The 14,627-nt window shown below is 40.8% G+C and overlaps 1 protein-coding gene across 2 annotated transcripts in view; it reads left to right on the top strand.

The window, feature by feature from the left end:
- Positions 1-14,627, top strand: part of FOXP1 (forkhead box P1) — a 658,747-nt gene that overhangs the window by 249,543 nt on the left and 394,577 nt on the right. For both annotated transcript variants that reach the window (XM_011947141.1, XM_011947138.1), the window contains one exon: positions 305-399. The gene's annotated coding sequence lies outside the window, so the exon portion shown is untranslated. The remainder of the gene's footprint in view (positions 1-304; positions 400-14,627) is intronic.

Raw genomic sequence — 14,627 nt, forward strand, 5'->3', positions numbered from 1 at the left:
TAGAAATTACGGTATGGAAGATAAAGGAACTTAACTTCCTAAGTGGATGTCATTGCCTTCAAGAGTGACAGTTTTACTCACCTACATAACATTTTGCATCCTCCTTCTGTAATTCAGATTGTGAGCTAGGTCGAATGCCGATTCTAGAAGGCAAAGGATAAAATAGATGCTTAGATACGTGATTGTATACTGAAGGTAAATGTGGTGTGTAAATGAGGGATACCAAAGGCTCGTGTGTCTGTGTTGCTTTTGAAGCATCACCATTTGCCCCTTCACTTAACCTCTTCTTTTCTTTTGCTTTCAGCTTCCCTCTGTGTATTGCAGTCCTGTGGCATTATGCATGCCCCCTCCCAGTGACCCCAGGCTTTTTATGGCTGTGAGACACGTTAAATTTTCAGGGTAAGTGACAGACACCACTGATGCTGTATACCACCTAAAAACTGCCATCTACCTTCGCAGGGGACCCAGTGGTCGATATAGTAATCCTGCAGAAGATAATGGCCTTTCTAATTATCGGGCCCTGATTCTGAAGCTAGCAGGCATTTGAATGCTGCTACCCCTCATGATAGCTTTATGGTTTTCAAGAATAGGGTTCATAACTTGGATCATATTTGTGGGAAGGGGACCTAATGCAGGGGTTGGTAAAATTTGTAAGAGACCAAATAGCAAATATTGTCATCCTCATGAGCCATACAGTCTTTTCCAACTAGCCAACTCTGCCTTTAGAGCACAAAAGCAGCTATAGATAATATACAAGCAAATGGATGTCACTCTGCTCCAGAGAGACTTTATTTACAAAAACAGACAGTAAGCCATATTTGGCCTGAAGAATATAGTAGGCTGTCCCTTGATCTGATGCATCAAAAAGGGACATTTGACCTGTAAACCTGACACCTCACTGGGTACCACTCCATCTGACCTTGAGCAAGCTATTTATCTGCGAGAAACAGGAATAAAAAAAATACCTGCCCTTACTACCTTGAAAGATGGTGTTGTAAAGATGAAACAAGATATAATGCACGTGAAAGCACTTTGAAAATTTTGAAACTCCTTACGAATGTGATGATCGGCTCTACAGTCATTCCGGTTCACCTTGTGGAGTATGACTTCTTCACCTTTTTAATCACATTGGGCTTTCATGAGCGAAATGAGTGCGGGGGAAAGCTCTCTTATTTTCTGAGTAATGTGGTTTTATCTGTACATTCCTTCTATTTTACAATTGATGGATAAAGCTGTTGAAATGTCTTTTTTTTCAGTATCAAATATGGATGAAGGGATATGCGGGTAGATTATGGTAGGCTAAAGATCAAATGCCAGTGAAGAACGATTAAATTTCCTTTAATCATCAGAATCTGAGAGTGCTGTAAGATCTCACCTTTAATATAGGCCTTAATAAATAATAATGCTTGGGATGCCTACAAGTATGTTTGAATTTCACAAGTCTTGCATGTCAAAACAGAGAGACAGGCTCAGCAAATATGCTTCCCTGGGCTAGCAATACTAATTAAGAAGGAAAGTCATACTTAAACAAACAGCTTTGGGAATAGAGGGTTAATCAGAATCCCAATTCATGAATTTTCTAGTTTTTTTTTTTTCCCCTCAGAGAAAATTGTAGTGTCGTCTGTAGGTATGTTTTCATATCATTATATTAGTTAAGAATTGTTTTCTAGTAAGAGAGATATAACTACATGAGTATAAACAATTATTTAAGTATTCTGTCATAAAAACATCCAGGAAGAGCAGTTCGTGTCTTCTTTCTGCTCTGCTTATTCAAGTGCGTTCCTTCGTCTTCAAGGTCACATGGTGGCTGCTGGCTCTCAGGCCATTGACTCTACATCCTCAAAGGAAGAGACAAAGAGTAGTTTTCCCGGCTGAGGCAGGCCTTTTTAAAGTACTTTCCCTGCAGCCTTACCCAATGATACCTGCTTATATCCTATTAGCCACCCCTAACTATAAGGGTATCTGGGAAATGCAATCCTTAGACTTGAACAATTTGATGTCCCAGGTAGATTCTGTGTTCTAGTACTAAGAAAAGGTGAATGCTTACTGAGCAACCATTGTGGTTACTTATACGAAATCATGCTGTCAATTTTGCTTACATGTTTAATTTTCATTTATTTTCTATGAATGCCTTTTGTTGACTGTGCCTTGTTTGAATTTTACATGTTAGAATTTTAGCCTGTTTAATTCTCAGCAGAGATACAGCTCAGTAAATATTTTAGGACCATAATATTCTTACTGAACACGCCATGGCAAATCTGAGAAATAAATTTCTTTATTAAGAGAGCTATAAAGCAAAATTTAAACTCTCAAATATGCTCGTCTAGTGGGTTTTCCTTCCTGTGGATGTAAGATTTCCTTAAGGATTGAGTATTAGCATGAGGTCTTAGCGGCATGCACTCACAATCTGTTCCCCCTATAAGGGCAGGAGACATTGCTGACAGCTTTCCACTGTCCCTCTGTACTTACGCAGACTCAAGGACAGGACAGAACTCTCCACCCTACATTTCTGTGATTTGTTGCTCCCTGTATCTGTGCTGAAAGGTTACTGTGGGAGTGGGGTGCACGGGAGAAGTTAGCCACTCCTCTCCAAATTTTCTGTCCCAAATTGGCCTGTACATGATTCTTCTGAAACTTTTTATCCCATAAAGTGAATAGAATGAGACTTCCCTATGCTTTGTATTAATAATACATTCTCTGCCTATACTGGCCTGTGATGAGTAGTCATAAAACTTAGGATAATGGATGCATTCACAGACACTCATTGGATGCCTGCTATGGATACAGGGTAACAGCATGGTTAAGAGTTTCTGCTTTGAAGTTAGATCGGCTTAGACTCAGATTCCACCTTTTCCACTTCCTGGCTGAACAACCCTGGGCAAGTTACTTAACCTTTCTGTGCCATGGCCTCCTTATCTGGAAAAGGGGATAAAAATAGAAGCCAGCTCACTACAAAGAGTTAGAGAGGTGATGCTTGTAAAGAGCTTAGCACAGATCCTGGTACATCATAAATGCCAGCATTGTGCTAGGCACCCCAGGTGATACAGTGGAAATACCTGTCTCTGACAAGCTTCTACCATCTGGTTGCTGGTTCACTGGTTGTTGTTTTACTGATAGATGATGCATGTTTCGCAGTCCATTGCTCCTCACCTGGTATTCCCTTGTAAATGCAAGTAGAGCCTTGGGAGCTTGTCCTCATGCACATCTTCAAGGACACGTGCAGCTATGTATACAGCTGCTGTAGCCCTGTTAGCAGAGCTTAGGTCTCTGGGTCCTGTTTTGAGGATTTCCCCTGAGAAGCATGCAGTTCTTTTTTTATTCCTTTTTTTTAACTTAGTCAGACGATGGGCCTGCCTTGCAAGCAGAATTCACTAACTGCTTTCAAGTTGGTATTGCTGATGATAATCTGAAACCGTAGGGTTTCGCTCTTGCAGGCTGATGCTACATGATGTCAATCTTCTGCCACCTCATCCCCCATCCCTGCCTCTGTGCTGACTCGGCAAAGCAGGTCCTGGTCCCCCACAGATCTTCTTGGGAATGGCCCTCAAAGAACTGTGTCATCTGCACACAGAAGCTGCCACAGGTCCGTGGCAAAGAATGTCAGCAGTACTCATGGATGACTCAGTTGGGACTTGTACCCAGACTGAAAAACAGTGCCAACCGTGTGACCCTGGCTGTCCCTTGAGTTTTTGAGCCCTGTTCTGTGAGACCGGTAAGAGTCACACCACCTATAATAATAAACCGGCAGTGCTAATTCATTGACATTGACACCATATCACAGAATTGATGGTTTTGGGGGGGCAGACCCCAGCCTATAGTAGTACTTGTCAGGGATCTGCCTGACACAGGCTTTGCTTCCGTCATGTTCACTATGTGGAGATGGTGGCTTGAAGATCTTGCTTGTTCAAAAGACTCTTGGAAACTTTGAGCTTTTGTCACATAGTTTCCAATATTTTATTTAAACCCCATTACTGTTCTCAGATGCCATAAAAACTCCCTTGCCTCCAAACTACGGGATACCTTCAGTCCTCGTCCCTTAGTGTTCAGTTCAAAAATCAACCCCTTGGACATGCCTTTGCTGACCACCCACATGAAAGGGGACATCCCCGTTATTGTTTTTCTTGATCCAAACCTCTTGTTTGTTCCATATGTTACAGCCCTGTCCCTTCATGAATTCACCTTTTTATCAGGTAATAAGGAAGAAGTAGGTCTTATCCAGTGTGGCTTCTCCATGGCTAGCAGTGCCTAACATGTGGTAGGTATGCATGCTGTCAGTATTTGTTGAATCAGTCAAAGTCTGGGGATTTCCCTGTGAATTTCTGTATTTTTATGGCACCTACGAGGACTATATCCAGTTGAGGGAGTAAGAGAAGGAACAAAGTTACACACGTCACCTTTGTTGTAGGAATAGAATACAGATCTTGGGTTTTCTCTGGAAAGTTCCCACTATGTACTGCATACTCTGCGTGTCCCATCCAGAAGGGGTTATACATTATCTTCCCCATGAAGACAGAATCATGTGCCGTTTGAGCCTGAAGGATATGGTGGGTGATACAAATTGGTTAAGGACGTTGGGATCCAAGCCCAAACCCCAACACTCTCATTCATTGGCTCTTTTTCTGGACAGATTATTTTCTCTCTCTAAGACTCAGTTTACTTCCCTAGGGCAGGGGTAATAGCATCACCTAGCCACTGAGCTATTGTGAGGATTAAATTAGATGGTATGTAGAAAGCACTTTGCACAGGATCTGGATGAGAATAACGGTGCTGTTGATTTAAGGGTGTCAGCAAAGGCTCTGGGGACCTCCACTGATAAAACTCATCTTGTGATTTCTTGTGATGTTCATTTTAGAGGTGGCAAAGATGGCAAAAAACCTTGATTCCCGATTATATTTGCTCATGTTTCATGTGCTGAATTAACTTTAAAAAGTACAAAATAAGCAAGCAGTGAGATAGTCTGTTTTATATTTGTTGTTGACGCGTTGACTGTTGGATATTCGTGACCTGTCTCAGGTAACACATGCTAGAAACCTCAAGTGCTGCAATGACTCAGTGTTTGGAGCCTGACCCATATCCAGAAAACCATGGAAATTGAGAGTTTTGGGGTGCTGCAGTGTCTGTATGCCTTCTTGCTGGGGATATGTTTTGCCTTTAAGTTAATCAGAGCTGGTTTGATCTCCTGCCTTGCAATAGAGGGCATCTTAAATTTCCTGTAAATTCTCTTCTCTCTCTCTTTCTTTTTTTGTTTTTTTCTGGAGTTGGAGTCTTGCTCTGTCATCCAGGCTGGAGCGCAGTGGCGCCATCTCAGCTCACCATGACCTCCGCTCCTGGGTTCAAGCGATTCTGCTGCCTCAGCCTCCCTAGTAGCTGCCACTACAGGCCCGGCTACTTTTTGTATTTTTAGTAGAGGCGGGGTTTTGCCTTGCTGGCCAAGCTGGTTTTGAACTCCTGCCCTTGTGATCCACACATCTCAGCCTCCCAAAGTGCTGGGATTACAGGTGTGAGCCACCGCTTCTAGCCCAATTCTCTTCTCTTTTTTTTAAAAAAATATATACTTGATATCATCTGTCCTGAAAATTCACATAACTTCTCTTTTGATAGAAAACCAAAGTCTATGTGGTCTGAAAGGAGTTAGATATAAATATCTTTCATTGTTAACACCGATTTCTTCCACCTGCTTGAAGATGATCTATTATTTTTGCTATGTTATTCCACCATGTCAGTGGTTGACATTTGTTGTTCATTGTGAATTTTTTATGTAAAAGTTGAAGCAGAGAGAGGGACCTGTCTCACTCTGTATCACATGACTTTCTGGTGGAGAAGAATGAAATCTATCAAACCATATACTCTTATTTATACGACTTATGGAGTAACTGGAGTAATCTAGGAAATTAAAATAGCCACTTCTTTTATTAATTCATAACATGTGCTCTTGCAACCTAAAAATAAAAGGACATGATTAAAATATAGTTTAAGGCATCAAACATGGTTACTAATATCCTTTTAGGAAAGGAAAAGATGAAATCCAGTAAGTTTCAATCAGACTAAGTGAATAAATCAGAAAAATGCATTGGTTAGACTCATGATAACCCTCAGAGTGGCTAACACCCGGATTTTTTGCATCTCTAAAAATATATAACACCCCTGTTGCCAAATATCACTTCAGAAACTAAAATAATAATTCATGAAAGGGGAAACAGATCTGTGTAATATGAGACTTGATCAGGCAGTTTACATGGGCTGCTTGAGGGTCTTGTGCTGCCCTCTTCTCAATACCCTGGTGCCTGAGGAGTAGCGGGGAAGATTAGGAGCTTTCTGAGGGTTTTTTCTTTAATGTTTTGAAATTTTGCTGCATTGTCTTGAGTCCAGTTTGGTTCAGCGGTCTCTCAGTGCCGGGTGACTCTGGTTAAGATGCTCTGGGGCTGAATTTCTCAATGCCAGCTTTCCCAGGGGATCAGTAAAGGTTTTGCCCTGGGTATTCCAACCAGGAGAACCTGTGTCCTGTCTCTGTCCACGTCTGTCCCCAGTCATTCATTAATGGAAACACAAAATAGTCTCCCACTCCTGACTCACTTCCTAAACATGGCAGTTTCTTTGGGATTCTACTCCTAGAATAATTGGTGCTTAGACCTTCTTAGGTTTATCTACATGTATGTACCTAGAGGAACTTGCATTTCATGCTATCACCAATATTCTGCATGCTTAAAAAGTAGGGAGAGGTGGAAGTAGAATTTTCTAAACTCATGAAATATCTAATCCTAAAAAATCTCAATAAACAGCAGTTGTTTAAAAGAAGCAGTGTAGCTTGTGAAAGGTCTACCCCATAATAGCTACCTTTACTGTCTATGTGCCAGACATGATTCTAAGCCTTTGATATTTATTAACTCACAATAACTCTGAAGTAATCATCATTCTAAAAATTCATTTTACAGGTGAGGAAGCTGAAGAATAGTGAGTTAAATGACTCACCCAGAACCCTCTGCTTATATGGAGCAAAGCTAGGATTTGAACCTAGAAACTCCTTCCCATTATACCCTGTTTTGTTGTTGTTGTTGTTGTTGTTGTTTTAAGATGGAGTCTCGCTCTGTCGCCCAGGCTGGAGTTGGAGTGCAGTGGTACGATCTCGGCTCACTGCAACCCCCACCTCCCTGGTTCCAGCGATTCTCCTGCCTCAGCCTCCCAAGTAGCTGGGACTACAGATGCATGCCACCATGCCTGGCTAATTTTTGTATTTTTGGTAGAGACGGTTTTGCTATGGTGACCACGCTGGTCTCGAACTCCTGACCTCAGGTGATCCACGTCAGCCTCCCAAAGTGCTGAGATTACAGGCGTGAGTGACCACACCCGGCCGTACCCTGATTCTTAATCACTATGCCATGCGGTCTTCCTCATGCACACATATTTTTGGGGTATTGATGTGCAGGCATTATTTTGTTTTCACATAAATTTTTCACTCTGGGACTGCATGTGGAGCCGTTATACCTCAGTGCTGTCTAATAGGCCCTGCTTGATCTTACTAGACTTCTTCAAATGCTTTCTTTTTGCTAACACAGGAGCTATGGGAAATAAAAGTATGTCCCAATTTGATTAGGAACAAGGACAACCACTTAATTGCCATTCTTCTATCTCCAGTTGGATGTGCCTGTTAAGACATTTTCTCTAGATCTTTGAGTCATTTTTCTCTGGGACATTATTCTAATTAACCTCATCTCTGTAGCCCTCATTTTACTTCATATTAGCCTCTGACCACCTAATAATTGATTTGTTCTGCTCAATCACCTGTGTGAAATGCGAGAGGGTCTCCCTCCCAAAGCTTCGGTCCTGTACCTGGGCATTTTCCCAGCAAGCAGGTTCAGAATGTTCTTTTAGTTCTTGGAAACATTCACCTGGAAGGCTTTTTATTTACCAGGGTGAATCTGGGGTACTGAAAGGTAACATTGGCTGACAGAGTAGAAGACCTTTGGTTACTTAGTCAGTAGAATTGCAGGTTTATAAACTGTATGCCAAGGACTTTGACCTCCAAATATTAGTAAAATATTAGGCTTGATGAAATGTATAAATGCCAGTTTCAAGAGACCACAAATAAGCAATTTTGACTTAAAAGGTTTGAAGTATTCATATTGCCTTGTTAACACAAAGAGTAGACAGCCCACTTCTAAAGTGTCGGTGCCTTAAAATACTGAGCTCACCATATTTTAGGTCTTTTTGGTTCTGAGTGACCAGCTTAGTCATAAAGGGGAATTAATTGGCTCATAATGTTGAAAAGTCGGATTGTGGAACTAGCTCCAGGGAAATCTGGAGCGGGAGGTTCCGATCATGCCATTAAGCCTTAGTGGCAGTCTCCTGGCTGTGCTGTGTGCTCCCTGTTGGATTCATTCATGGACGTGATTCCCTGGTTGTGGCAGGATAACCTTTCATGAGTCTGTTTTTGTAGCAACTCCAGCAGAAAAGATCTTTTCTTAAGAGTTCTAGCAGCTGTCACAGAGTCGGGATCTTCCTGCTTCTGTGATTGGTCTGGTGTGTGCCACATGCCTTTTGCTGAAACACTCACTGGAGCTGGAGCAGGAGTGAGTTGGGGGAGGTGGGAGGTCCTGCTTGGCCTAGGATGGGTCATGTGTCCATCTCTAAAGGCATGGATGGCCTTTGACCTACACAAAACAATGGGAAGTAGGTGAAAAGAGTGCTGGATTCAGAAGAAAGGGACAGAATTCTGGGAAAGTGAACTATGTTTATGTACCATGTCAGGTACTATACTTGATACACAGCAAATACATAGAATTATAGGGTGGAAGGAACCTTTAAATACCATGTGGTTCTGCTAACCCACAACTGAATGTCGTCTATGGGAGTTTTCCCAGAAAGTTGTCTGCCTAATGCTTGACATCTTCAATGACATTTACTACCTTGAAAGTAGGCTGTGCCTCAGAAATGCTGCCATGCCTCTGTCCTCGAAGAGTCTAGAGTTCATTCATTGCCTGCCTGCCTTCTATTCATTCTTTTCTCCAACCATCCACCTACCATCTGCCACAGTTTGTGGTCCTAAGGCAAGATGCTTGATTTTAACATACTTATATGTGCAAGGTAGACAGAAAAGTCAATTATAATATGGTGATAGAGAAGCTACAAGAATACTGGTGGATTGTGCGTTTTGATTGGGGAGGGAATTGGAGAAAGGAGATTGGAAGGCCTCATAGCAGGAATGATGCCTCAGAGGATGAATAGGAGTTGCCAAGTAGCCAAGGGAAAGATGGTCTTATTGGTGGACTTAGTAGGATTAAACCCTATATTACACTCAGACTTACTTTCGAATGACCCAGGAAAATGGGCTGATAAAATAACTTAGCCCAGTCAAAATGCATATGTCTTTTAGGTCACATAAAAAATGTAAGTGGTGGAAATAATATCCTAATGATGAAACATTTTTGTACAGGTGAGCCATCTGACATCTTCCAAGTCACCCCTATCTCCTATTTCTTAATAATGCATAATAAGTGAATGGATGAAACCCCCTTGGGAAAAATGTCAGTGAGTTAAATTACAGAATTTTAGCAATCACTTCCCTAACAATTTTGAAAGGATCAGATATTATTTGTTTATTCATACATTCTTGGGGGCAACGGAATATTTTGAACCCCAGTTTTCTCATCTGGTGCCTGAGGATAAAAATAGTACCTCCCGAAGGGTTAGGGATATAGGGAATAAATATCTGGAGCATGTGAAACACCAAATATGGTTCTATCACCTGGTAAGCCCTCAATCGATATTACTTGTTCTCAAAGGATATCTATGAATTTTATACCTCATCGGTTGTCAAAGACTTAAAATTTAGTTACGTCCATTTTGCTGGTTGATATAAATGTTTTTCCATGTGCCCTGGATGGAATATATTTTTTATTTTTGCATGTTACTTACACCTTAAAAGTTAAAGATATTAAAGATGGTGAGATTTAGCAGAAAACTTTAATTTCACGTGCTTTTAATGCTTCCCTGAATTAATAATTTTCATGTCCATCATATTTTCTCCTTGGCCCACAATTCATCCCATATTTGGATCTTGGCAAATGATGACTTGGTTAATTAGGCAGTCTGTTAACTCTGATTACTAAGTTATAACAGATCAGTGTAGAAGCATCACTGTGCAATTTGGATTAAAAGGCTCTTCATTTTATCAAAACAAATTTACATTTATGGGTAGCTATGTTGAAGTGCATTATGTTAAAATGATGCATTTCATAAGGAAAATTTAAAAAGGATAAAAAATTATTTCCTCCTACTATTTTTTTATTATGACATTCATCACATTATCTTTCACTAGGAATATACATAAAAGCTTGGCATTTTCTTTTAAGGCTTGGAAATTATAGCTGATTTAATACCTTGATTATACAAATATGGTGGATGCATTGCATTTTTATTTAAGCGTAATTTAGTGTAGTGGCACATTGTTATATTCCAGTTCTGACCACAGTGGCCTCTGATGTTGGAGTTACTTATAAAAATGAAACTTGACTGTGTTGGGGCAGAATTAGTGGGCTACATTAGGCTGGCTTTGTTTTTATAGCTGAAGGCATTGATGGTTATTAAATAGACTGCAGCCTCTGTAGTCCGGTCTCTTGTCTAATGGTTCATCATCAGTTAAGGGAAGTTGGGGTGTCAAAAACTTGCTTGCTTCTTCTGTGTTCAGCTCTGCCTACCTTCTTTCCTTTCTTAGCACACATAACAGTTAGCATTGTGGAAGGCGAACAGACAAACACAGAGTAATTTTCCAGACTCGTTGAACCTTAAAACCTGTGTAAATTATCTCTCAAGATTCTGTCTAGTATCAATAACATTCAAATGATAGCATCTCCCCCTTTACTCCCTCCTCTGCTCAACACACACACCCGTGTGTACATACACTTATACACACATGCATGTGCATGCATACACACACACACACACACACGCACTGAACACAGCAACTGGCGCCAGGGAGGTGTTTAATAGGTACTGGTTGAAGACTAGTGGGTGGAAAAGATGAAACACCAACAGCCTCCCACTCCAAGCTTCTAAGCTGCTCTTAGCCTGGTCCAACATCTGGGACCCTGTTTGATATTACAACTGTTGGAATAAATGGAGTTGATGAATTTAGTATTTATTCTTTCAATAAGCTTACTGAAGTCTGGCCTTTATGAATTGCTGTGTTCTAGTTCTATGGGAAATAGATAAATCAAAGAGAGAAAATACAGTAGTTTCCCCTTATCCATGATTTTACTTTCTGTGATTTCAGTTACCTGCAGTCAACGATGGTCTGAAAATAAGTGAGTGCAGTACAAGAAAATAGTGAGAGAGAGAGAGACCACATTCACATAACTTCTGTTACAGCATTGTTAAAATTGTCCTGTTATTCATTATCATTAACCTCTTACTGTGGCTAATTTATAAATTAAACTTTTTCACAGCTATACATGTATAGGAATAATCATAATGTGCATAGGGTTCAGTATTAACTGTGGTTTTGGGCATCCACTGGGGTTCTTGGAGTGTATCCCTGTGTATAAGGAGAGACGACTCTGTTTTTTGTTTTTGTTTTTGTTTTTTTGTTTTTGAGACAGAGTTTTGCTCTTGTTGCCGGGCTGGAGTGCAGTGACACGATCTCCGCCTACTGCAACCTCTGCCTCCCATGTTCAAGCGATTCTCTTGCCTCAGCCCTCTGAGTAGCTGGAATTACAGGCATGGGTCACCACTCCTGGCTAATTTTGTATTTTTAGTAGAGACGGGGTTTCTCCATGTTGGTCAGGCTGGTCTCGAACTCCCAACCTCGGGTGATCCGCCCACCTTGGCTTCCCAAAGTGGCTGGGATTATAGGCATGAGCCACCTCGCCCAGCAGATTCTGTTTCTTTACATTCAGCAAACTTAGTATCTTGTTTATTGATGATATTGACCTGACCCTAGGCCAGAAATAGTAAACCTTAGTTCTTCACTTTTATTCAGTACTAGCATGTAGTTTATGCAAAACCAGCTTCTCTAAATCTAGAAGGCTCTTCTAATATTGAAGGTAGAGGCAGAAGTTTGTTTAAGTCGGAATGGAAGTGGAAGTTTTTATGAATTTGATTGTTTTATCTTAATTAGGAACATTTAATAATAATTATGGGTGACTCTCATTTTGGAGCAGGGATGACTGGTTGTTCAAAGGTAAAGTGATGTTTAGAGCTGTAATTTGACGGATCTGAATGACAGTCAGCCTGAATAATTCAGCTTCCTGCTAGCTTCTCTACCACCCCATTCTTTCCTAGAGAAAGAACCAAATAAGGAATTTTAAAAAACCCAAACCATTCTGAATTCTATTAATTCTTATAGTTACTTTCAAAGGAACAGTTTGAGAGAGAGATGTGGCCTAGGACATTTATATGTGAGGTAAAGCTTTCAACCCATTAGAACATTAATTTTTTTTTTTTGAGACAGAGTCTTGCTCTGTTGCCAGGCTGGAGTGCAATGGTGTGATCTTGGCCCACTACAACCTCCGTGTCCCGGGTTCAAGTGATTCTCCTGCCTCAGCAGGAGAGGGCGTGCCACCACGCCAAGCTAATTTTTGTATTTGTAGTAGAGATGGATTTCACCCTGTTGGCCAGGGTAGTCTCTATCTCTTGACCTCATGATCCACCTGCCTCGGTCTCATTAATTTTTTTAATGGGGCTTTAGTTGCCTAAATAATATGTGTATTATAATAAAGTCTCGCTAATAGAGCAAGAGAACCCTCTGGAAAACAACTGCCTAAGGAATGGGATAAGAATTGAAGTCTGCTTGGGTTTTCAAGCATCCCTTGAGATGGAAAAGTCTTACCCCACATCCGTAGTCCTCAAGAAGCCGTAAAGGCAACATTAGGAAACTTTCTCGATTAAGTGCTTCCTTAATGAATAGGTCTGTGGATAGAAGCAAGCCGACTTATTATAAGGTTGGATACTATTACTGTGTGGTTGTATTAATTAAATTTATTCCTTTAAAATAACCTTGGATGAAAACAACCACCTTTTCTGTGGTCATGGTTAGCAGTTGTTTACCGTAATTCTTTGCTCGGTGAAAAAAATGCCTCTTCCACCCAACAAAAACAGCCACGTTTGCTTGGCTTAATCAAAACTTTGGCGTTTGGGTCTTACTTTATATATCATGGCTCCAGTCACACAACCTTTCCAAGTGTGAGGCTTAGCTCACCAACTCCAACATCTGCAGGAGAGCTTTGCTCACAGTGATCTATTATGTGAGTACTTAATTCTTATACTGTTCTTGGCGTTTGCCCTTCCTCATTGAAACCAATATCCTATATGCACCCTGCTCTTTGTTTTTCTTACATAAGCATGCTAGCCCTCTCCCAAATTTTTAAAGCTTTCACCTAGGCCTATGGCCATTTTTGTGAGGATTTTAATCATAGAAATAAAGTCAAAATTTGCCTTCTCAGTCTGAGCATTTAGTTTTTCTTCGGCTCTCTCTGAAATGCCAAGCCTCTCCTTTCCTTATATTTTGTGCTTGAAAAGCACTTTTTCTCATTGCGTATTGGGCCTACTTAATCACCTCACTCCTCTTTTTTTGTTTTTTTAACAAAAACTAAGTGATTTCAAACCTATAGCCTCTAGGTAGTCCCTGCCCACACCTGCCGTTCACGGTTCTAATAGGCATTTCAGGACCAGCTCCCCCATCTGCACTGAATTTCTGCACTGAAGAATGCCGCCTGCTCTCAGCAGTGCTGAAAGGAAATGCAACAGTAGAACTTTGCTTTTCTTGGGAAGCTCCTCTCTTTGGAATGGAGAACTCTGGGTGGCTCTTCTTATTTTGTTTTCGTCGCCAAAATAAGCAGGGATCTTGCATAACACCAGGGTAGGAAAAAAGAAGTAATTTTAAGGGAAACATATGTTCATGTTGAGAAAAAGGCAGTTAGAACTGGACAAGGGATAGTGGCCCACAAAGCTAAAGGCATCTTTTCAATTCAGTTAGGAAACCAGGATTTGATCATTTGGTATATATATGTGTGTGTGTATATATACATACATATATATACATATATATTTGAGACAGTCTCAGTCTGTCGCTGAGACTGGAGTGCAGTGGCACAATATCGGCTCACTGCAACCTCTGCCTCCTGGGTTCAAGAGATTCTCCTGCCTCAGCCTCCCAAGTAGCTGGGACTACAGGCATGTGCCACCACACCCAGCTAATTTTGGTATTTTTAGTAGAGACAGGGTTTCACCATGTTGGCCAGTATGATCTTGATCTCCTAACTTGGTGATCCGCCTGCCTCAGCCTCCCAAAGTGCTGGCATTACAGGCGTGAGCCACCACACCCAGCCTTTTTTGGTATATTTTATAAAATGAAAAATAAGTTGCTTCCCTGTATCCCCAAATCTTTTCTTTGATCCAATTACAAATAAATCTTGGGAAACCAAGGCTTATAAACTAGCTAGTTGATATATGTGGTATAGAATGTATCTAGTTCTGTATTTGTTAAATTATTTTCCTATGATCTTAGCACTAAGTAATGTCCTTGGAAATCATTTCATTTAAGATGCCTGCCCTAATCTGAAGTCAAAGCTGAAATGATCCAAATATGATTTTTTTTTTAATTGAGACGGACTCTTGCTCTTTTGCCCAGGTTG

The sequence above is a fragment of the Colobus angolensis genome, unplaced genomic scaffold (assembly GCF_000951035.1).
Source record: "Colobus angolensis palliatus isolate OR3802 unplaced genomic scaffold, Cang.pa_1.0 Scaffold26, whole genome shotgun sequence".
Taxonomy (NCBI): domain Eukaryota; kingdom Metazoa; phylum Chordata; class Mammalia; order Primates; family Cercopithecidae; genus Colobus; species Colobus angolensis.